The 25,610-nt window shown below is 44.4% G+C and overlaps 1 protein-coding gene and 1 long non-coding RNA gene across 6 annotated transcripts in view; one reads left to right on the top strand and one right to left on the bottom strand.

Annotated features, from left to right (window-relative positions):
* Positions 1-25,610, bottom strand: part of STX8 (syntaxin 8) — a 326,781-nt gene that overhangs the window by 198,367 nt on the left and 102,804 nt on the right. The gene's annotated exons all lie outside the window — the stretch shown is intronic.
* LOC129137626 (uncharacterized) lies at positions 4,645-13,172 on the top strand. Its single transcript, XR_008540312.1, has 2 exons — positions 4,645-4,726; positions 11,052-13,172. It is a non-coding gene; the product is annotated as an uncharacterized LOC129137626 (long non-coding RNA).

Genomic DNA, 25,610 nt, shown 5'->3' with positions numbered 1-25,610 from the left:
TGGATTTTTAGTAGAGATGGGGTTTCATCATGATGGCCAGGCTGGTCTCGAACTCCTGACCTCAAGTGATCCACCAGCCTCAGTCTCCCCAAGTGCTGGGATTACAGGCATGAGCCACCACACCCGGCCTTGAGAAGTTTTTAAAGCAATCTTCATACCAAATGGTCCTGGTTTGGCAAATTAATGTTCTCATCAATTTATTGGAATAAAAAAATTGAATGATGTTTGGCATTAAACCAAATCATTACAGATCATTTCAACTGAACTAAGTTTATGCATTTTCTAAAATACAAGAATATGGTTGGCCAGGTGCGGTGGCTTAAGCCTGTAATCCCAGCACTTTGGGAGGCCGAGGCAGGCAGATCACGAGGTCAGGAGTTCGAGACCAGCTTGGCCAGCATGATCAAACTGTCTCTACTAAAAATACAAAAATTAGCTGGGCATGGCGGCGTGCGCCTGTAGTCCCAGCTACTTGGAAGGCTGAGACAGGAGAACTGTTTGAACCCAGGAGGCAGAGGTTGCAGTGAGCCGAGATTGTGCCATTGCACTCCAGCCTGGGCAACAGAATGAGACTCCATCTCAAAAAAAAAAAAAAAAAGTTTGATCCTCATTTTTCATGGATTGCATATTTATGAATTTGCCTACTTGCTAAAACTTATTTGTAACCCCCAAGACAATATTTGAGGAACTTTCAGAGTCATTCATGAACATGCAGAGAGAGGCAAAAAGTCTGAGTCGCCCAACCCACACACTCCTAACTGAGGCTGAGCAAGGCAACGCCCTGCCTTCTCGTTTCAGCTCCACATACTGCAAACAAGTGTCCTTTCGGCGGTGTGTTTAGTCTTTCACATTTCTGTTGTTGCTTGTTGGTGATTCTGCCGTTTAAAATGGCCCTTAAGTGTACTGCTAAAGTGCCGTTTGGAGTTCCTAAGCACAAGAAGGCTGCAATGTGCCTTACGGAGAAAATACATGTATTCGGTAAGTTTCATTCAAGCTGTTGCCCAGGAGTTCAATGTTAACCCACTATCTATCTATACCTATCTATGTATATAAAATAGTATGTCCTTAACAGAAACACTTCGAAGCAGGGTTTCATTAATTGGTTGATGAAAATGCTATGAGCTTGAGGGACCCTAACGTTGTATTTCCCCTAAGAACAGTGGTTCAGAATGCACTAACTTGGTGTTCACGGTGACTTTACAGAACAGGAGCGCCACAAATGAATGAGGACTGACTCTAATTATTTTCAGAAATGACCTTAATACAAAATGTTTGCTTCTCAGAGAAAGACAGATGATTTTGCTTTTGAAAGGTAAGGGTCAGTTCTCTACACTATTAAAAAAAAGATATATTACTGCAATCTTTTTTAAAAAGATACATAGTTTTAAAAAATTTCTAAAATGACAATACCAAGTGCTGGCAAGAATAAGGTGCAACTGAAACTCTCATACACCACTGATGGAAATGCAAATAATCCAGCCACCTTAGAAACAGTTGATCAGTTTCTTAGAAAACTAAACGTATGCTTATACAAACCAGCAATCCTACTCCTAGGCAGGATTACCCAAGAGAAATAAAAACAATTGTTCACACAAAAATCCAAACATACCCATCTGTAGTGGCTTTAGTCAAAACTGCCACAAACTGAAAACAACTCAATTTCCTTCCACTGTTAAATAAACAAACAAATTGCCGGGTGCAGTGGCTCACACCTATAATCCCAGCACTTTGGGAGGCCAAGGCGGGCGGATCACGAGGTCAGGAGATCGAGGCCACCCTGGCTCACACGGCGAAACCCCGTCTCCACTAAAAATACAAAAAATTAGCCGGGCATGGTGGCAGGCGCCTGTAGTCCCAGCTACTCGGGCGGCTGAGGCAGGAGAATGGCGTGAACCCGGGAGGTGGAGCTTGCAGTGAGCCGACATCGCGCCACTGCACTCCAGCCTGGGCGACAGAGCGAGACTCCGTCTCAAAAATAAATAAATAAACAAACAAACAAATTGTGGTACAGCTAGACAATAAGCTATTCCACCACAATAAAAAGGCACAAACTACGGATGTATGCAACAATGTGAATAAATCTTAAATGCATTATGCTTAGTGAAAGCAGCCAGATACAAAAAGCTACAAACTTCACAATTCTATTTATATTCCATTTTGGAAAAGGCAAAACTTGAGGGACAGCAAACAAATCAGTAATGCCCAGGGGCTGGGAGTGAGAAGAGGGTCTGCCTGTAAAGGGGTTGAATGAGCCAAGCACAGGTGGCACACACCTGTAGTCCCAGTAACTTGGGAGGCTGAGGCTGGAGAATCTCTTGAGCCCAGGAGTTGGAGGCCAGCCTGGGAAACGTAGTGAGACCCCGTCTCAAAAATTAATTAAAAAATAAATAAAGGAGAATGAAAGAACCTTTGAAGGTGATGGACTTGTTCTATATCTCAAGTATATATATCAAAACTCATTAAATTGTTCATAAAAAAAGATGAAATTTGCTACATGTAACTTTTTTTTGAGATGGAGTCTCGCTCTGTCATCCAGGCTAGAGTGCAGTAGTGCGATCTTGGCTTACAGCAACCTCTGCCTCCCAGGCTCAAGTGATTCTGCCTCAGCCTCCCTAGTAGCTGGGATAACAGGTATGCGCCACCACGCCCGGCTAATTTTTGTATTTTTAGTAGAGATGGGGTTTCACCATGTTGGCCAGGCTGGTCTCAAACTCCTGACCTCAAGTAATCTGCCTGCCTCGGCCTCCCAAAGTGCTGGGATTACAGGTGTGAGCCACCACGCCTGACCTTACATGTAAATTTAACTAAATAAACCTAACACTAAAAAAGGTAGTAAAAAATAATAATGCTTTAATGATAGACATTCCTTCAAATTCTCCAAGACCCATATATAGGGGTGTGTGTGTGTTAGAGATAGAATCTCCCTATCTTACTCAGACTAGCCTCAAACGATCCTCTAGCCTCAGCCTCCCTAGTAGCTGTGAAGCATGCAGCTGCGCCTGACTTCCTCTAATTTTTACCGATGTTCATAGGCACATTTTTATCTAGCTATAATATAAATTGATGATTTGTTTTATTTTATAAAAATCTAATTAATTCTGCCATTCTAGCAAAGACCAGCATGATAATCTGGCAAGGTAGGACCCATTGATCAATTTCAAGTCAGCACTTTTTCCCCCATTCACACAGCAGTATTTCTTAAGAAGGAATTTTATTTCTCGGTGGTATTCTCAGTATTTTGTAGACATACCTGCTCTTAACCAGCAATGCAGGAAGTCCAAATGACATCCTGAAACAAGGCCTCTTTTGCAGCCTTCCTCCATAAGAGGTCCTGCCTTTTTGTCCAGTAACACCAAAAAGATTTGCCAAGCATGGACTGTGTTCTGGGCCCTGCGCTCAGTACCAGGAACACAAAAATGAATAAGACAGCCTTACTTATATCACTTCCTCACTCTATCTTAAAGCAATGGTGCCTACACAAACTTAAGCCCTCAAATCTTCTGGCATATATGTTAAAATTATCTCCTTTGTTTATACCGTCCCTCCCTTCCAGCATTTATCTTGGGAATTATTCACTTTTTCCAGATCTAATCCACACCATAATCCCATTAACAACTTCTTCAAGCTAGACTTGGAGTGGTCAGAACTTGATTCCACATATATGTATCTCTCTGTGGAGAAAAAACAGGATCCCATAAGTCAATGCCATTTCGTCTCATCTTTCCATGTCACACTTTGTTACTAAGTGTGTGATCTATGGCGACAGACATCTCAGTTCGAGAACTTACACAAGGCATCATCTCCACGTTTAATGTAACTTTCCAAAGTAAGCACTAATTCCCTTTGGAAACCATAGTTTTTAAAATTTTTCAAAATAAAATGGTACCTCTGATGTAGCTATGACCCCTGCTAGGGTTCATGGTGTCTAATGAAGTGAAAATATTATATACTTTGCATTCAGTAAAAGTTCCTATTCCAAGAGATATAATTTAACTCCTATGATATATATGTCCAAATTATTTCTATAACTTTATAAATAAACCCATCTCTAAGTTCTCCTTTCAATAAAAAATGAATATTTAAAGAAAAATAGAAAAATACCCAAGTTGCTAGATTTTTCCAAAAATGATTATTTTTGAATACTTCATAAACAAATGTGCAATTTAAATATATTCATATATACACAAAAATATACATATACACAGAGAGAGAGAGAGAGAGATGGACACCATGAATTCTTAGAAAACGGAACAAAAGTTTCACTGCTTAGAAAATTTGAGTTTGATATTTTGCTTCCTCTTTCTTATTTGGTTTAATTTGAGCTGCATCTGATTTATGTTTTTCTCTTAATCCAATTAAATTACCTTGATGGTTTCAGTTAAAACATGGAAGGATTTATTGCAATCTCTCTTAATATAAAGTGCATGAATTGTCCTACTGGAGTCAAATAATAATGTGTAACTATGACATACATTCCAATGGCAATTTCACCATTATGACCTGAGATATGACTCAAACTCTAGTTACTTAGTAACTATAACTTAACTTAGTAACTTCTTTGACATTTTTTTTTCTGATCATGTTTTCACCCTGGACACTCCAAGTACCTGACAGCTTCTTGGTGGAGCCCATCTCTTAGCTAAAAATACCTGAAACAATTAGCTTTATTTTCCCTGCTTTCAAACACAAGAGCACTTATGAGAAAGAAAATTGACATCGGAGAAAGGTGGGATGAGAGAAAAATCTCTTCTCTCTTTAATGAAATTAGTTACCAAAAATAGAAAAAAAAAATCTTTGCTCAACTAGAAGTTAAATGTGTGTTTCTATTTCCGAACACTAGTTCTTACTCAACTATGATACAGCCTGTGAGAAGGAATTAGTCCTCTACAACACACTGCCACTCTGAAAGGTTCAGGTAGGTGGTAGGAAGTGCCCAGCTTTGGGGATGGTGCTGAACCCGATGCTGCAGAAGCCAAATGAACACTTGGGGCAAATGGTCCCCCAGCCTGGCAGTAGCTTTGGCTCTCAGTGTGACAAAGCAGAACAGCTAGGGGTTCTCAGGTGTAGGCGAGCACCTGAAACCCTTGAAGGGTTGTCACATGACGGGTGTTCTCAATGTATAAACTTCTACACTGCCTCGGTTGTTGATGATTTTAAGATTAAAAATCTACTTGGGAAGTTGGATAACAAAGTATCCCAGTAGGATGGGCCTTGTTTTTTTTTTTTCTTTTTTTTTAGACAGAGTCCTGCTCTGTTGCCAGGCTGCAGTGCTATAGTGCAGTGGCGTGATCTCGGCTCACTGCAACCCTGCCTCCCGGGTTCAAGCTATTCTCTTGCCTCAACCTCCCCAGTAGCTGGGATTACAGGTGTCCACCACCACGCCCAGCTAATTTTTGTATTTTTAGTAGAGACGGGGTTTCATCATGTTGGCCAAGCTGGTCTTGAACTCCTGACCTCAACTGATATGCCCGCCTCGGCCTCCCAAAGTGCTGGGATTACAGGCGTGAGCCACCGCGCCTGGCCAGGATGGGCCTTCTTTTAGATGTTTCTCATCTTTAGTACTCAGTATGGCTAGAAAATGGTGTGGGGATCCGAAAGGTTAATTTCCTATGACTAGAAACTCACTGACCCTGGTTCATAGGGTAGGTTCATCTAATCCACTGTAAGACTCCAGGAAAATCAAGAAAGATCATTATGAATCAGCTCAGCTGCTACTGTGATAGTAATCTCACCATCATTATGTTTACCCCATGGAGAAAACACTATTGTAATTAACACCAATTTATAATCTAATCGTGGGACAGATGGTGAAGGATACCCACCATGTTCAGATCTGAATTAGACAGGAAGGTATGAACTGTATACAACCTTCAAGAGCACTTTATACCTCCTGTCACTACTCATTTTTTTTTTTTTGAGATGGGGTCTCACTCTGTTGCCCAGGCTGGAGTGCAGTGGTGTGATCTCGGCTCACTGCAACCTCTGCCTCCTGGGTTCAAGCGATTCTCCTGCCTCAGCCTCCCGAGTAGCTGGGATAACAGGCATGTGCCACCATGCCCAGCTAATTTTTGTATTTTTAGTAGAGGCAGGGTTTCGCCATGTTGGCCAGGCCGGTCTCAAACTCCTGACCTCAGGTGATCCACCCACCTCAGGCTCCAAAAGTGCTGGGATTACAGGTGTGAGCCACCACACCTGGCTACTTGTCTTTCTTATGGAGGATTTTTAATAACTATGTGTTGAGTTAATAAATAAATTGTGCCATGAGTCTCTTGCTCTCCTAAGGGGACTTATGGGTAAGAGTCTGTAAAAGTCACCAGTCTGGATGGGGAAGCATGGATGGCAATTGAAGAAGAGGGAAGGCAAGGCTCTGGGAAACCGCTCTCACATGGCTTCAGACACTGGTGCAAAGGAGGCGTTTATAAGAAACTATGTCATAAAGTTAAAGTGGAATGACTATATTCTAGATATGTTTTCTACATTATTATATATACATCATTAAATAAATTGAATATCATATTTGATTATTTCAGCTATAGTCCTAAAAGTATATACAGTAGTCCCTGCTTGTCCTCAGGGATACATTCTAAGGTCCCCAGTGGATGCCTGAAACCTCAGATAGTACCAAACCCTTTCTCAATCTGATAACCAAGAGGGCTACAAAATGACTCGTAGGCCGGGAGCACGTATGGCATGGAGATGCTGGACACAGGGATGACTCGTGTCCCAGGCGGAACAGAGCAGGATGGCATGAGATTTCATCATGCTACTTAAACAGGGCATAATTTAAAACTTATGGGCCGGGCTGGCCGGGCGCGGTGGCTCACGCCTGTAATCCCAGCACTCTGGGAGGCGGAGGCGGGCAGATCACGAGGTCAGGAGATCGAGACCATCCTGGCTAACACAGTGAAACCCCATCTCTACTAAAAAAATACAAAAAATTAGCCAGGCCTGGTGGCAGGCGCCTGTAGTCCCAGCTACTCGGGAGGCTGAGGCAGGAGAATGGCGCAAACCCGGGAGGCAGAGCTTGCAGTGAGCCAAGATCGCGCCACTGCACTCCAGCCTGGGCGACAGAGCGAGACTCTGTCTCAAACAAACAAACAAACAAACAAAAAAACTTATGAATTGTTTTTCCTGCTATTTTCCATTTAATATATTGGGACTGCAGCTGACCATGGGTAACTGAAACCACAGAAAGCGAAACCGCAGATAAGGGGGAACTATTGATTTGGGAAAGAAACTGTTCTAGGGGGCGGAGGATGGATCATCTCTTTGGAGACAAAAAAAATTATCTTACACTCAGGAATATATTCACGTACAATGTTTTTACAACAGTAGATTAAACAGTTTAAGGTGGGCACAGCGGCTCATGCCTGTAATCCCAGCACTTTGGAAGGTCAAGGCGGGAGCATCACTTGAGGTCAGGAGTTTGAGACCAGCCTGGGCAAGACAGCAAAACCCTGTCTCTACAAAAAATTAAAAAATTAGCCAGGTGTGGTGGTGTGCACTTGTAGTCCCAACTACTTGGAAGGCTCAGGTGGGAGGATTGCTTGAGGTTGCAGTAAGCCATGATGACACCACTGCACTCCAGCCTGGGTGACAGAGCAAGACCCTGTCTCTTAAAAAACAAAACAAGGCTGGATGCGGTGGCTCATGCCTGGAATCCTAGCAATTTGGGAGGCCGAGGTGGGTGGATCATGAGGTCAGGAGATTGAAACCATCCTGCCTAACACGGTGAAACCCCGTCTCTACTAAAAATACAAAAAATTAGCCAGGCATGGTGGCACGCGCCTGTAATCCCAGCTACTCGGGACACTGAGGCAGGAAAATCGCTTGAACCCAGGAGGCGGAGGTTGCAGTGAGCCGAGATCACGCCACTGCACTCCAGCCTGGGCGACAGAGCGAGACTCTGTCTCAAAAATCAATCAATAAATAAAAACAAAACAAAAGAAAAGAAAAATAGTGAAGGCTTTGGTGGCTACAAGAAAAGGCACAGCAAGGAAAATATTTTGGTATCTTGGTGTAAAAAAAAGCACAAATGAAAATATTACAATGCAATAAGAATTTTTAAAAAACTGAATAAAAACAGTAAGATTTTGACTATGGTATCAGGAAGGGAAGAAAAGGAGAAACTTAAAATACGGACAGGAATACAGACACTTCAGCAACAGTCAATGTCCTCTGCAGACAGTACATACAATATTATTCACAAAGTGGGCTAACTTTGTAACAGTCTTCCAGCCAAGAGTCTCTGAAAATTATTTCTAAAACTTTACAACTTGCTACTATAAGGGGGAGATACGCAACCAATAAGTCTAATTAGGATTCTGACCATTTCTCATATGAAAAGGCATATCGACAAACCCATCTGCAGTGTACAGCTCATCCTCATCTGGGATCTGGGGGCACAATTTACTCTCCCAGCACACCCTCCCTCCCTACCCTGATGATCCAACTGTGTTTCACCCAGGATTCAGATCCTGGGAGGAATCCTAACTATCAGGGCTGTTAAGCTTTTAAATACGCAACCCTCACAGAAGGCCCTCACTAGATGGCCAGGGGCTGGGTGTCATGATAAGAGAATTCCTATTTTCCCACGGAAATGAATTACTTTTTTAAAAAACCCATTTGCTGGTGAAAGGGAGGAGAGGGAGGAAGTGAGGCTAAGCAAGTGTATTTGGGGGGTGGCAGATGAAGCGAGTCTTGTGGGTCTCAGGACAGTCTTTGGAACAGAAATTACAAAAACTAATTTGAAACCCAGAGGCAGTGAAGAAAAGGCATGGAAACCAAATGAAACACCATTTGATCTTTGGCCTCTCTGATCTGAAACTGGGCTGGGCCTCCAGCTGAGTTCACTGAGGCCACTGAACAGCTGTCCGGTGATAACCACTTTCATAGTTGTCAGCAACATTTGCTTCAAGCCAGTACCAGGGCTGTTCCCACTCTGTGGAGATGGAAAAAGAGTCTATGCTTCCCTTCATTTCTTCCTCTGCTTGAGCCATCCTAAATTAGGAAATCATCTGGATTTGTAAAAATAATCACTTCTTGGCATGTTCACAGAATCTGCTGAAATGTTATTTCAGAAAAGAGACTCTGAATGCCTGGAGGTCACTATAGGAAATGAATCTGGCAATTTGAAAGTGCACCTGCTGAAGTTCTAGGCCATCTCAGCATTCAAATAATTTATCCATCTTTCCAAACATCTTTTGTGTCTTTTATTTTTAAAAAACAAAAAAAAAAAGTTCTAAGTTATTACACTTACTATGAATCAGAAAACAGCCCTGCTTCTTTAGATGTGGATTCTGGGGTTTTTTCTCCTGCATTTTTTCACTATTCAGCAAACACTCATTTAGAGTCCGCCTTAGACACAGAACTCTGCTAAGTACATATGCATCTTGCTTAGGACAGCTGTGGCTGCAAGTAGCAGAAAATGAGACTTGAACTGGATTAAACATCACAGAAATGTGTCTCTCATGGTAAGAAATGCAGGGTTGCTCTAGAGTTGGCTAATGCTGAGGTTCTGCAAAGTCATCAAGCAGCCATCATTCTTTCCATCTCGTTACTAGTTTCCTACTGCTGCTATAACCAATTCCCACACACCTAGTGCCTTAAAACAATACAAAGTTATCATCTTATAGGTCCAGAGGTCAGATGTCTGATGCAGGTCTCCGTGGGTTAAAATCAATGTGTCAGAAAGGCTGTCTTCCTTTCTGGAGGCTCCAGGAGAATCCATTTCCTTGCCTTTCCAGCTTCTAGGGGCTGCCCACACTCCTTGGCTTGTGACCCCTTCTACCTTCTAAGCAATGACTGCACGAGTCTCACACGTCACATCACTCTAACACTGACTCTCTTGCTCCCTCTTCCACGTTTAAGAATTCTGGTGGTTACACTGGGCCCATCAGATAATCCAAAACTCTCTCTCCATCTCAAGGCCATACCCTTCCTTAGCACATCTGCAAAGTCTCTGGCCACGTAAAGTAACACATCTTCAGATTACAGAGCCTAGGACATGGATATCTCTAGTGGGGGCTATAATTCTGCCTACCATAATCTCTGTGCTCTTCCAGCCTCAGTGAGGGCTTTGCCCTCAGGCTGGCTGTTCTCATGATCATAAGGTACTAATTAGAGAAGTTTCAGATGCCACATCCAGACATACTTTGTAGAGGAATAAAAAAGGTGAGACATCTCTTTCTGGTCTGTTTCTTTCTAGGAAGAAAACTTTAGCCAGAGGCCCTAGAGCAGATTTTCCTTCATGTTTAATTGGCTGAAACGGGTTACCTGCCCATTATCAATCCAATTTTTGACAAGGAGAATAGGTTCACTGTGATTGGCATAGGATAAGAATTTGGAATGGATGTTGGAGAGTCAGCCATCATATTCACTATAATGTAGCAAATACCAAGAAGGGCAGAAAGTTACTATTTACGGAATATTTATAACTAAAGGTCCAGTACTTAAACCAATCTTGCTAAGAAAACCAAGGCTCGTTTGAATTTTACTATGTATTCTAGTTATGGTTACCTCTGCATATACTATTATATATGGAGGAGTAAATATGCCGGCTTTTTATTTTTTTGAGATGGAGTCTCGCTCTGTCGTCCAGGCTGGAGTGCAGTGGCGCCATCTTGGCTCACTGCAAGCTCCGCCTCCTGGGTTCACGCCATTCTCCTGCCTTAACCTCCCAAGTAGCTGGGACTACAGGCGACCACTGCCACGCCTGGCTAATTTTTTGTATTTTTAGTAGAGATGGGGTTTCACTATGTCAGCCAGGATGGTCTCGATCTCCTGACCAAGTGATCCGCCCGCCTTGGCCTCCCAAAGTGCTGGGATTACAGGCGTGAGCCACCGTGCCCTGCCAATATGCTGGCTCTTAAGCACAGGAGAGTTGAGTTGAAATCTGTTGTTTTCTACCACATTCTTCAAAAACACATCAAATAAGTTTTTAAAATAATTCAAAAGTAATCATGACTTTGAGAAGATCAATGCATGACTTGCTAGAAAATATACGAGAGGTTCTAACTTCGAGTTTGCTCTTGTGCTCTTGTTCCTCAAAGAAATCCAGCACTCCCAATGCAATATGAAGTATGGATCAGAGAGGCTGCTTAGAGGAATGACTGCTCTTCCAGATGACAGTGTCATATGATGAACGAAGCTGAAGCCAAACAGCAGAGGCCTGAATTATATAGGCGTATCGGCCAGGGTCTGATCAGGAGACAGAATCACTCCAGTTATTTTATTTTATTTTTTTTGAGATGGAGTCTCGCTCTGTTGCCCAGGCTGGAGTGCAGTGGTGCAATCTCGGCTCACTGCAAGCTCCACCTCCTGGGTTCACGTCCTTCTCCTGCCTCAGCCTCCTGAGTAGCTGGGACTACAGGCGCCTGCCACCACACCCGGCTAATTTTTTTTGTATTTTTTAGTAGACACAGGGTTTCACCGTGTTAGCCAGGATGGTCTCGATCTCCTGACCTCGTGATCCACCTGCCTTGGCCTCCCAAAGTGCTCGAATTACAGGCATGAGACATCACGCCTGGCCCACTCCAGTTATTTTAACAGAAAGAATTTAATGCAGAGAGAGCCATTAACAAGACATAGAGTTGTTAACTAGGTGAGAGGGTAAAAACAGAACTCTAAGGTATCATGGGAGCAGAAGAGATAAAAGCAAGAGGTGAAAATTATTAAAATAAAGAGCCTGGACGAGGGCCCCCATGGAAGTGAACTCGAAATTCTGAGGAGGAGGAGGTGCTGCTCAGGTGACACAAGTGTCTCCAGGGTACCTGAAGAGGCTGATTGTGCAAGTGTTGAAAAACCTGTGGACTGAATTCAGCCAGCTGCTGCCTCAGGGAAAGAACTGCTGCTGCCAGGGTGAAGAAGTGTATCTTGTGTACCACAGACGGGAAGCTCACAGGAAGCAAATGGGAAGTACACATCACTTCCTTGTATGGAGCCTCGCTCTGTTGTCCAGGCTGGAGTGCAGTGGCATGATCTCGGCTCACTGCAAGCTCTGTCTCCCAGGTTCACTCCATTCTCCTGCTTTAACCTCCCGAGTAGCTGGGACTACAGGCGCCCACCACGACGTCCAGCTAATTTTTTGTATTTTCAGTAGAGATGGGGTTTCACCATATCAGCCAGGATGGTCTCCATCTCCTGACCTTGTGATCCACCTGCCTCGGCCTCCCGAAGTGCTCGGATTACAGGAGTGAGCCACCACGCCTGGCCAATATGCTGGCTCTTAAGCACAGAAGAGTTGAGCTGAAATCTGTTGCTTTCTACCACATTCTTCAAAAACACATCAAATAAGTTTTTTTGGCATCTAGAAGGATGCTGCAGCTTTGCAGCATCTAGAACTCGCTACTGGCAGAGCCGAATAGAGAGGCAGCTGGCAAGACAGAAATGTGGCTTGCAGAGGCCAAGCTCCAGCATCACACAGGAGGGCACAGAAGGCCATGTTTGGGGTTGAGAGACAATGGCTTCATAAAGGGCACAACAAGAAACTATCCTGTGATACCAGTAGCAAAGTCTCCTTCTTTTGCAGTTGAGTATACATCTTTGGGAATGATAAAGGAGATGAAGGGGCTTCAGAGTGTATGAAAGGGTTAAAAAAAACTTTCATAGTTAGGAAATGCTTATTTAGCTTCTGGGAATGCAACTGTTCCCTCACTCCCCAATCATATCACAATATTCACTAGTAACTCTTGGATGTTACTATCACTCCCATTCCTTTCTGGGGGAAGGAGGTAGATAAGCACAGTCATATTTGTATTTTGAATATCTTTTTAAAAAATTACTAAATTCAGCCAGGTGCAGTGGCTCACGCTTGTAAGCCCAGCACTTTGGGAGTCCGAGACAGGTGGATCACCTGAGGTCAGGAATTCAAGACCAGCTTGGCCAACATGGCAAAACCCCATCTCTACTAAAAGTATAAAAATTAGCTGGGCCTGGTGGTGGGCGCCTGTAGTCCCAGCTACTCAGGAGGCTGAGGCAGGAGAATAGCTTGAACCGGGGAGGTGGAGGTTGCAGTGAGCCGAGATCGTGCCACTGCACTCCAGCCTGGGAGACAAGAGTGAGACTGTCTCAAAAACAAAACAAAACAAAACAAAAACTACTAAATTCACAACAACAACATATCTTTATCATGTAGAAAGACAGTAAATATGTATATGGTGGTTAAAAGAACATATTTTGTCATCAGACTGATCTGGGTTCAAATTCTGGCTTTCACACTTGGTAGCTGTGTGCCTTTCGCCAAGTTACTTAGATTGCCTCAGCCTCACTTTCCCCAGCTGTTACATGGGAATAATAATAATACTAACTTCATAAGGTGGTTGGGAAGATTAAATTAATTACCACTATAAAACTTAACTTGGCCATCACTGCTTTTTTTTTTTTTTTTCCTGTGAGTCTCAACAGCCTAGGAAAGAAAAATGTTTCCAACCCCTGCTTTGGGGAAAAATATTTATAGCCTTTCCACAGTATTCTTACCTCTGTGACAGCACTGAGCTCAACGTATAAGTTTTTAAATAATAATATTCCCAAGTGAGAGTTCCTTACAACCAGAACTGTATATTTTTCACCATGTACACAGCTCCTGAAAAAATGCTTATCTTCCTTGACAGATCCAGACAGTGAACCAATCCAAAACACAAGCAGATACACAGAACTCCACAGTGGGAGGGGATGGAGGCAATCCAGGAGGTCAACACGGAGAGGAGTGGTTTCCAGTGGAGGGTAGGAAGGTGAGAGGGTGGGCAACAGAATTACCTTTTTCCAAGGGTGCACACCCTCCACCTACCACCACCCTAGATTCTAGCTCAGCTTCCTTAGAAAATTATGAATACATTGTTCCTTTGGGTGCTAGAGATAGAGACAGAAGCCAATATAAAGTCAAGAAGAGATAGTCTTGACTTTCTAGGAAGTGTGGATTCACAGTAAGCCCAAAGGGAGGCTAAACTATTCAGGCTCAGCTGCCAGGAGAAAGTGTGAACTTGCACAGAGAAAGCTGGTGCTTGTGGTGGGTTAGAGCAGCGGTCCCCAGCCTTTTTGGCACCAGGGACCAGTTTCATGGAAGACAATTTTTACATGGACTAGTGGGTGGGGGGTGATTTCGAGATGATTCAAGCATATTACATTTATCGTGCACTTTATTTCTATTATTATTATTATAATATATAATGAAATAATTCTACAACTCACCATCATGTAGACTCAGTGGGAGCCCTGAGCTTGTTTTCCTGCATCTAGATGGTCCCATCTGGGGGTGATGGGAGACACTGACAGATCATCAGGCATTAGATTCTCATAAGGAGCATGCAACCCAGATTTCCCTTGTATGTGCAGTTCACAATAGGGTTCACGCTCCTATGAGAATCTAATGCTGCTGCTCATCTGACAGGAGGCAGAGCTCAGGCGGTAATGCAAGCAATGGGGAGGGGCTATAAATACAGATGAAGCTTCAGTCAGTTGCCCGCCGCTCACCTCCTGCTGTGCAACCTGGTTCCTAGCAGGCCACGTACCGGTACTGGTCCATGGCCAGGAGTTGGGGACCCCTGGGTTAGAGAATCAGGGGAACAAACATGACAGTGGCTGGTTCTATCGGAGAAGCACAAATAAGTCTCTTGCTGAGTCACACAGAGGCCAAGCGCATGAGACCTTCACCTAAGGAAACCTGAGGCTGACAAGAAAGGCAGAAAGGAGCCCCTGGAGTGATCTAATGAAGACAAACTCACTTTGTGGCTTTATAAGTTCTAAGCAAACCAAGGCAGAGATCATTTGTGACTAACCTGAGAAGAAAATCTCATTTCAACCCTGAGTTCTTTTCTCTCTCAAAAATTTCCATCAGGAGGCCGGGCGCAGTGGCTCACGCCTGTAATCCAAGCACTTTGGGAGGCCGAGGTGGGAGGATCACTTGAAAACAGGAGTTTGAGACCAGCCTGGCAAACGTGGTGAAACCCTGTCTCTACTAAAAGTACAAAAAATTCGCTGGGCGTGGTGGCAGGTGCCTGTAATCCCAGCTACTCAGGAGGCTGAGGCATAAGAATTGCTTGAACCTGGAAGGTGGAGGTTGCAGTGAGCCCAGATCACACCACTGCACTCCAGCCTGGGCAACAGAGCGAGGCTCTGTCTCAACAACGAAATAATTTCCATCAGGAAAAAAGCATGGGGAATAATAAAACATCCAATGAAACCCTAATTATAATCCTTTTAATAAAGTGAAACTGTACAGGGAGGGACTGCTTGGGGTATGTTCTGGATTCCTCTACACTGGGGCAGTATCCATTGACGAAGAGTGACAGAACGACTAAAGAAATGGACTGGCCAAGGGGCCCGCCACACTTCCCAGACACCAGAAGACAGGGACTCAGCATCTAGGCCACAGCCTTATAAAGTCCAAGGAATAATATTCATCCACCCTGGCAGGAAAGGTAAAAAGTAAAGCAAGAGCTCCCTGGTCTTCTAAGAAGAGGGGAGGGGAGTCTCACTGAGGAAGAATGTAAAAGAATCCTCATCCCAGAACACATCCCTATGCCTAGCTGGCCTAACGGTTTACAGCTTGAGCAGATTCACCTCTTTATTAGCTATGTGATTTGAGGCTGGTATTTAATTCTCTGAGTCTCAGTTTTCCCATCTGTAAAATGGTAATGTTATTACCACTCACAGGAACACTATGAGTATTAAATACAATGATTTACGTAAATACAATACTTTATAGTACTTTCCTGGAACAGAGTGAGCACCCAATACACAGTAACAATTATGTTTGTTTCGCTATCACAGAATTACTGATAATAACAGGTATCCCTGCAATCTATTCCATTGAGACTATTTTTAGTATTAAGTTCCTTCCTCCAAATCAAAATACTTTTATTTCACCTATTCAAAGTCAAATATTTACAGGCTGGGTGCGGTGGCTCACGCCTGCACTTTGGGAGGCTGAGGCAGGTGGATCACTTGAGGTCAGGAGTTGGAGACCAGCCTGGCCAACATGGTGAAACTCCGTCTCTACTAAAAATACAAAATTTAGGCCGGGCGCAATGGCTGATGCCTGTAATCCCAGCACTTTGGGAGGCCAAGCTGGGCGGATCACCTGAGGTTGGGAGTTTGAGACCAGCCTGACCAACATGGAGAAACCCCATCTCTACTTAAAAATACAAAATTAGCAGGGTGTGGTGGCGCATGCCTGTAATCCCAACTACTCGGGAGGCTGAGGCAGGAGAATTGCTTGAACCCAGGAGGCAGAGGTTGCGGTGAGCTGAGATTGCGCCATTGTACTCCAGCCTGAGCAACAAGAGTGAAACTCCGTCTCAAAAAAAAAAAAAAAATTTAGCTGGGTGTGGTGGTGCGCACCTGTAGTCCCAGCTACTCAGGAGGCTGAGGCAAGAGAATTGCTTAAACCTGGGAGGCAGGGGTTGCAGTGAGCCGTGATAGGGCCACTGCACTCCAGCCTGGGTGACAGAACAAGACTGTGTCTCAAAAACAAAAACAAAAGTCAAATATTTATCATGAGATTGAAATATTCTTCTTTGAGACAATTACCATATATGCTCCACATCTTCCTAAATCTGATTCTTAAACAGCAGCAGCTGAAAGAGGCAATTATTGTAAAGAGCAGTTGCTTTAGAAAGAAAGATTTTTCTCAGGCACTTCTATAAATAGAAAGGTGTGGTGAGGGATGTAAATTATGATCTGCAATTGTGATCTTTCAATTATGACATGCAATTATCTTAGAAATTCAGCTACGATACCAGGGAAATGTTTACACCTATATCACAAATCTGCCGCTAGGTATAATCCTTAAAGTCTCAAAATTAGCTCCATGCATTACACAGAGTAGGCTGAATAAATGATTGCTTAGCAACTTTAGCAAAATAGCACAAGAAGGGAAGAAAAGTACTGAAACAGGAGATCCAACCATGATCACAGGTCTCTAGTACTTAAACACTGAGATTTCTGCAGGGCTCTATGTGCTGAAAAATCTCAAGTATCTCAAGAGTGTGTCATAAATGAAGAGTGTCAGAAGTGAGCAGATCATAAATGTTCAAAACAAGTGTGGGAGGGACCTAGATGCAAGGACTACATCCGGAATATACGGTGCCCTCTGATGCCAATCTCATTCTCTTTTTTTTTTTTTTTTTTTTTGTGACGGAGTCTCACTCTATCGCGGAGGCTGGAGTGCAGTGGAGCAATCTCAGCTCACTACAACCTCTGCCTCCTGGATTCAAGAAATTCTCCTGCCTCAGCCTCCCAAGTAGCTGGGATTACAGGCACCTGCCACCAGGCCTGGCTAAATTTTGTATTTTTAGTAGAGACAGGGTTTCACCATGTTGGCCAGGCTGGTCTCGAACTCCTGACCTCATGATCTGCCCGCCTCGGCCTCCCAAAGTGCTGGGATCATAGGTGTGAGCCACCACGCCCAGCCTCATCCTCTTATACACACACTTTGGGTCACACCTTTGAGCTTGTTAGGTTTCAATGTATTCTCCACCATGAAGCTATTCAGAATTATCCTTCTCCCCTAAGTCATCTAATTTTCCCTCCTTTCTCACCAAAAACACTTCCTCAGTAATAGGCAGAGGATTATTACTTGAAGTTGCTTTTTTTTTTTTTAACTGAGGAAATGTCAGGCATGTTATTTTCAGAGTGATTTAAACAGCTCTAGTGTTATAGCTAAACAGAAAGAACAAAGATGCTAAAATATTAATCATCCTGCCCAGCTGCCCACTGGGAGTAGCTGAAAATGGCAACGTGCTGCTGTCTCCTGGCTTCGTGTCTACGTTACTGCCTGTGCAGCTCACAAACACTCCCTTTCCTGAACATATGGAGCAATCTCAGGAAGGAATTTGCCTCAGTGAACCCTGACTAGCCAATCAAAACCAGACGGTTCCAAGTTCAGTGACTAATATCAGGGATGAATTGTGCGTGGTGAAAAGGAAATTTTGTGTGCCGGAGAAATTTATACCCTGAGATCAGCCATATCACAGGTGTGCAGGATCACCTGGAGAAAATGAACTTGAGAAAAGGCGAGTTCAAACATTTCTTCAAGCAGCACGCCTGTCATCACAGAGTATGAAAAACTGAACAGCGCTATGCGGTATCTGATCACTCGAACAACGACGACAACAATAGCTGCCTTTAGGGAGGACATCCGGGACTGAAGCCGGGGCAGCCACTGCACTGAGCCCTGCATATACGCGATCCCATTTAGTTTAATCCTCACAAACTGTAAGGTAGGTACAATCACCTCTGGTCTACATACAAGGGATGAGGTTTGAGAAGATTAAGTGAATTGCTCTTGCTTGCACACCTAGAAAATGGAGGAAGTGGGTATCTCTGATTCCAAAGCCCTTGTTTTTAACCACCATACTATTTTAGTATTCTTTTTTTTTTCAGATGGAGTCTCGCTCTTGTTGCCCAGGCTGGAGTGCAGTGGCGCAATCTCGGCTCACTGCAACCTCTGCCTCCTGGGTTTAAGTGATTCTCCTGCCTCAGCCTCCCGAGTAGCAGGGATTACAGGTGCACGCCACCACACCCGGCTAATTTTTTTGTATTTTTAATAGAGAAGGGGTTTCACCGTGTTAGCCAGGATGGTCTCGATCTCCTGACCTCGTGATCTGCCTGCCTTGGCCTCCCAAAGTGCTGGGATTACAGGCTTGAGCCATCACGCCCAGCTATTTTAGTGTTCTTTCCTTCTTTCTCATGCCCTGATATTCATAGGAAAGGTAAAAAGCTTGTAAATTAGATGGAAGAAACATTAAAACATAATAGGTATTGGCTGTGTGGGATGCCTTGGAAAACATGGTGGATTGTTTCCAAAGAGTGGACTAAATTCATTAATCGCCCTGGGAGATAAGTACTACTTCCAAGATGAAAGGCATTTTTGGCTCTTGAGAAGGCCCAACATTTACACATTTTAACACAGGCATGGAAATAAGCACTGGAGAGACATTTGCTAGCTCTTCAGAATCCATACAAACTGCAAAAACTCAGGAAGAGTGCTACAGATTTCTAGCCAGTTTCATCTTAACAGGTATAGTGATATTAAATCCCCAAATTCATTTCCAATATCAAAAGTGACACAGGCCTGTGTCCAATATGCCCTCTTCTCATCAAACTTGGCCTGGCAGGGTTACCAGGACAGTGGTGTGGCCAGGCAGCCCCATGAGAACCTGGCGAATCTCAATTCAACCAACCTTCACCAACCACCTCCGAAGCATGAGGCATTCTTATGACAATAACAATGCACACTTACTGAGCGTTTACTATACGCTAGGTGGTGTGCTAAGTCCTTTACAGCCTTTTTTTCTTTTGAGATGAAGTCTGGCTCTTGTCCCCCAGGCTGGAGTGCAGTGGCGCGATCTTGGCTCACTGCAACCTCTACCTCCCAGGTTCAAGTGATTCTTCTGCCTTAGCCTCCTGAGTAGCTGGGATTACAGGCGCCTGTCACCACGCCTGGCTAATTTTTGTATTTTTAGTAGAGACGGGGTTACACCATGTTGGCCAGGCTGGTCTCGAACTCCTGATCTCAGGTGATCCACCCGCCTCAGCTTCCCAAAGTGCTGGGATTATAGGTCTGAGCCACCGTGCCCGGCCTTTTACATGCTTTTAACTCATTTAATCCTCACAACAAACTCTGTGAGGTGGGTTCTTATTTTTCCTACTTTATAAATGTGATAACAGGCGTACAGAAGTTAAGTAATTTGCCATATCCTAGAGGCTTCCAGAGCTCTCTGTCTTAATCACTAAGGCTATGCTGTAGGGTCTGGAGGGTGAAAGCAGTACCCAGCTTCAGGACTGCAACAGTGTCGCAGAGGCTCCAGTCTCCCCTGGGTTAAGGAACAGAATGAATATCCATCCACTCCCCTCCCTGACAACAATGACTGCAGAAAACAAGCTAGGAAGACCTCTCTCTTCCCCTTAAGGAGTGGGAAGCATGCTTGGTTAATCGAGAGAAGAGCATCCTGGAGAAAGGCTCGCTTTGGAAAAGGAAGAGGAAACGGGGAAGAAAAGAACACCATGAAGGTGACCAAACCATGGCTTCCATGCACTCTTGCTTCACCAAAGTGCAGGGGACACCCTTTCCCCTGAAGAGGGCGTTGTGCTGCTTAATCCACTCTCCGGAGTGGCTCGGGGCATGGAAGAGAAGCAAGGAGCAACTCCAGGTGGCAGGGGACCAGGGTTGCCTGCTCTGACCCTCCCAGTTGTTCCAGGCATGTCCAGGGCCTTTTATCCAGCACAGCAACTACCATCTCCCACTATTTTTACAAATGTTAGTTTGAAATGGATCTTGAAGTAGTGGGAGCTATAGGACAGATTCCAGTTGTTTTCAAACAAGCTGTAACTGAGTAACAGTTTTTAATACAGAAGGTCCTAAAATATACAGCTGCCATAATAATACACATGTAACTCTAAAAGGCATAGGAGAAAAGACACACTATTACACATTTTAAATGTAACACAGCTATGGTTAGAAATAGCGTAGAAACAATATAGCGAGGTTTGTTTTATTTTGTTTTTGGTTTTTTTTGAGATGGAGTTTTGCTCTTGTCACCCAGGCTGGAGTGCAGTGGCACCATCTCGGCTCACTGCAACCTCTGCCTCCCGGGTTCAAGCAATTCTCCTGCCTCAGCCTCCCAAGTAGCTGGGATTATAGGCGTGCACCACCGCACCCGGCTAATTTTTGTATTTTTAGTAAACACGGGGTTTCACCACGTTGGCCAGGCTGGTCTCAAACTCCTGACCTCAAGTGATCCAGCCGCCTCGACCTCCCAAAGTGCTGGGATTACAGGTGTGAGGCCACTGCGCCCAGCAATATAGTGGTTTTATCTCAAGGATTAATAAACATCTTACGAAAATGTTAGGAATGGGGTGATAACATCCAGAGACTTGTATTCTAGTTAACTCAGTCCCCATCCGACCCAGGTGATTTAATACTCCATACCTAACAATTTTCAAATGCTTAAAACTGGCAGATCAATATCCCACGTGTGGCAGGCACAGAGACGCACCACACAGTTCCTCTTTCAAGCAAGGCCTTTTTGCCTCAGCTGCTGGGAGTGCTCTTGGCAGACGGTCTTCAACTGCCAGCCTCTCAAGGGCACAGAGCTGCCCTGCCCAAGGACCCGGCCTTCCCAGGGTGTTCCTCATCCAATGACTGATCAAGGCTGGGGCATATAAGCCCAGCAATGTGAATTCAACGTGGGACAATCCTGAAGGCCATTTCGGCACCCGGGCTTCCCAGGGGGCTGTCATCAAAGCCAGCCGCTCCCTCTGCTAATCCTGCTGCCCAGCTCCCTCCCACAAATGTTGATCCCATCAGTGCTCCTCATTCGCATCCCGCATACAAAAGCCCCTCCGAGGCTGCTCCCCAGAGAATCCAACCCGTGCCTCGATGCCTCTATGGAGAAGAAAAAGAAATTCAATTTTCAAGGGAAGTGGTACAGGTTAAGCCAGATGGTTAGAAAAATTGCTTTCATTGTTATCTTGGGAATTTTCCTCCTCCAACAGATGGTTAAAGCTCAACCTAGGAGAAGGCTGGGCAGCTCAGCCAAGGTGGTCATTTGCGTGGTTCCAATCAGATAAAGGAGCACAGAAGAACTCTCAGGGAGGCACGCTGAGCTACGTGGTCAGCCTCCAATCTCCTTTGAGCAAGGTGAGTGCTGTCCTGACCCACTTTAAAGCCAGCTCATTAGATATATTCCCATTCAAATCTAAGTCTAAGTTCATGTCTGTCTCTCATCGGTCTGTTTCATCTCTCTCTCTCATACACACACACACACACACACACACACACACACACACACATCTACCCCTAAAGATGTTCCATGTCTCTTTCTCTTCCTTTCCATAGAAAACTGAGGCCTGATTACAGTGGTATTAGTCAGTTACATGTTCATAAGTGATAAAAGATTAAGAAGAAATAGGATCACCTTATTAATGTACATCCCAAGTTGTTGCTTCAAGGACAAACTCTCCGTGAGCCCATCCTAAATATATCTCCTATAAACACAACCAGTTCTTCTTCCTAAAGCTCTCTGTCCATTTCTGGCAAGAAAAAAGTACCAGAGAAAAATCCTGTTTATAAAACAAAGCAAAACAAAAAATGGCTACTCTTGGGCTCTTTGATTGGCTGACAAAAGAAAATGGTAAAATGAGTCTTCACCTTATCGTCACCCCTAGAGATGGCCAAGTTTGGAATGAGTTTAGCAACATGAATCCTACACGAGCTAGGAGTGAATACAGAAGCAGAGAGGAGGGTCACTCTTGGACACAGGACCTCAAATTATCCTGTTCAAATGACCCAAGGGAGTACAGAAACACCTTGGAGGGTCTCCTAAATTCACTTGTTCATAGATACAAAACGCTTATCACTGAAACATACTCTAAACCACTAGCTGTTAATTCTTTAGGACATAATAAATTTTTTTTAATTGTGCTTGTGGATTTCAAACTAACCAAATTGGCGACAGAACTGTTCTACCTTTGATGTCAATTCAGTTCCCCAACTACTGTTTGAAATGGTTAAAATAAAAACAACAACAAAAATAATAAAGAGTCCTTATCACTGCATTCAAAATGTTTTCTCAAAGATTTCACCCTCCTGGCAGGACTGTCTAGGTGGAAAGAGAATGTCGTGTCTCTTCCCAGAATAAACCGTTGAGACCACATGACCTTCCAGTTCAAGCTCCTTTAAGGATTTGAAATTACTTGAAACAACTACTCAGCAGCTTCAGTCTCTTTCTTACGCTGTCTTTCCCTGCTCAAGCACTTGGTTCTAATCAGACCACTTCCTTCCTGCTGCTTTGGTTTTTATTACCAAAGTTCTTCAGTCCTTTTCACCACCCCATATGCTAAACAATTTCCACTTTGAGAAGCACATTCTCAGAGAACTCTGAGGATAAGCCAAGCTCAGCTAAAGGTCTTCAATAATGAATGAAACTGTGAAGAGCTACAATTTGTCTTAAGCAGCTTTCACCTTCTTTCTGTATCTTTTTCCTTCTAAAGAGCATGCATCTACTTTTCTCAGGAATTAAGCATTCTCATTCTTTCATTGATTCTCCAAACAGGAAAAGTAACATGATAAATAAGTCATATTTGGTGTAGGCCTCTATGCAGAAAAAGCTAACACAGCAGGCCTAACTGCTTTTTTCTTTTTTCTTTTTTTGAGACAGAGTCTCACTCTGTCTCCCAGGCTGGAGTGCAGTGGCATGATCTCAGCTCACTGCAAGCTCCGCCTCCCAGGTTCACACCATTCTCCTGCCTCAGCCTCCTGAGTAGCTGGGACTACAGGTGCCTGCCACCATGCCTGGCTAATTTTTTGTATTTTTTTTTTTAGTAGAGATGGGGTTTCACTGTGTTAGCCAGGATGGTCTCAATCTCCTGACCTCGTGATCCGCCTGCCTCGGCCTCCCAAAGTGCTGGGATTACAGGCGTGAGCCACTGCGCCCCGCCTCTTTTTTTTTTTTTTTTTGAGACAGAGTCTTACTCTGTCACCTAGGCTGGAATGCAGTGGCGTGATCTTGGCTCACTGCAACCTCCGCCTCCCGGGGCGTGAGCCACCTTACCCTGCTTTTTTTTTTTTTTTTTTTTTTTTTTTGAGACAGTCTCACTCTGTCGCCTAGGCTGGAATGCAGTGGCATGATCTTGGCTCACTGCAACCTCCGCCTCCCGGGGCGTGAGCCACCTTACCCTGCCTTTTTTTTTTTTTTTTTTTTTGAGACAGTCTCACTCTGTCGCCTAGGCTAGAATGCAGTGGCATGATCTTGGCTCACTGCAACCTCCGCCTCCCGGGTTCAAGCAATTCTCCTGCCTCAGCTTCCCGAGTAGCTGGGATTACAGGCGCCCGCCATCACACCCGGCTAATTTTTATATTTTTTATTAGAGACAGGGTTTCACTATCTTGGCCAGGCTGGTCTCGAAGTCCTGACCTCATGATCCACCCACCTCGGCCCCCCAAAGTGCTGGGATTACAGGCATGAGCCACCACGCCCGGCCCTAACTGCTTTTCTTAACAAGGCACTACTGCCAAGGTTGGCCCTTCCCTGGCTGGCATCCTGGAGCTTGGATTTTGGGAAGGACCCGCCATTAACTAGTAAGAGTGGCAATCTGTGCCTAAGCTGTATCAATGCTCTGTTTCATTAACACCTGGTTTCCTTCTGGGAGTCTGGAATGTTGGTACATGCCAGACAGGGTGCCTATGTGACCAAGACCCTCAAAAAAACCCCAGGCACTGAGTCTCTAATGAGCCTTCCTGGTTGGTAATATGTCACACGTGCTGTCACAACTCATTGTTGGGGTAATGCTGTGCACCCTGTGGGATTCCACTGGGAGAGGATGCTTGGAATCTTGCACCTGGTTTCCCCAGCACTTCAACCAGGAGCCTTTTCCCTTTGCTGATTTTGCTTTGTATCCTTTTGCTATGATAAATCATAATCATGAGGATAACTACAGTCCATTCCCGCTATTCACAGTAATTATGTTCCATAAAGTCACCATGAACACTGAATTAGCAAATACTCAACTGATGTTCCTGAGGGAGACATGTACCTCTATCTGTACATACCCCACACAGATCATAATATTAAATCCTAAAAACAACTCATCCTGGTAGATTCCATTTTTTTTTTTTTTTCAAAAGAAAAAACAAGGTTCTGAAGTGTTACATAACTTGCCTGAGGCTGCTCCACTAAGAGGAGCCAGAGGTGGGATTTAAGCCTGTCTGTCTGGCCCCAGAGCCAGAGTGTCCACTGGTCATCCCTCTCTGAGGCCGAAACAAAAGGCAGGGCATCACCTTGTTCAGCCTCGGCTGGGAATGTGCTTGTGGGGTGAGTCAAACCTTTTGCCACTTTATCCACGTCCATGAGTAAATATGAGAGTACTGCTAGTATTCACTTGGGGGTTTTAAGTACATTTTAGTGGGTAGGTGAGTATAAGCTGAATCCTTTGAGTCCTCCTAGCAAACCACTAAACCTGGAGGTTGTCTTGGGGACCCCCACCGTAGCCTCCAAGGAGAGACCAAGATTCCCCTTCCTGCAGAGGCACTGAGGAGGAAAAACAGTATGACTAGGGCCAAAGTGGCAAGAGGTAGAGCTTCCAGAGCAACCTGCTCTTTGCATCTGTGATTACTTTGGCTGTTCCTTTGAGGTTCTCTTTGGCCTCTCTTTTTGGCTTGCTTTTTTGAAGTCCCTTCTCCAATTCAGCTGCTACAGTTGGATGGGCCTGTGGTAGCCTCCCTCTTGGAGGTCAAATAGGAACAGCGGTGAATGAAGTTCAGGGGAAAGGAAGCCGGGTGAGTCACCCAGGCCAGCTGTCCCAGGGCCTGAGGAGAGATGGCCTTTTCCTTGACAAGTGTTTCCACAGCTTTTCCTTGGAAAACCCTCATCCCTTTCTAGTTAGATGGCTTCTCAGCCTGGCTGCGTGGCCAGGGTCAAGACCAGTATATGGGCCTAGAAGAAAAAAGTCAGGGAGGAACTAGGGCAGAAGCAGCAAAAGGTCCTTGTGACTCAAAGCTGGCCAAACCCATCACCAGAGCTAAAGCTAGCAGCAAAGTCATAAGACAAACACCATGCATGTGTCTCAGGATCTTTTTTTTTTTTTGAGATGGAGTTTTGCTCTTGTCGCCC

Source organism: Pan troglodytes, chromosome 19, assembly GCF_028858775.2.
Source record: "Pan troglodytes isolate AG18354 chromosome 19, NHGRI_mPanTro3-v2.0_pri, whole genome shotgun sequence".
NCBI lineage: Eukaryota > Metazoa > Chordata > Mammalia > Primates > Hominidae > Pan > Pan troglodytes.
Note: the sequence above shows the minus strand (reverse complement) of the source record. Positions and strands in the feature narration are given on the sequence as shown.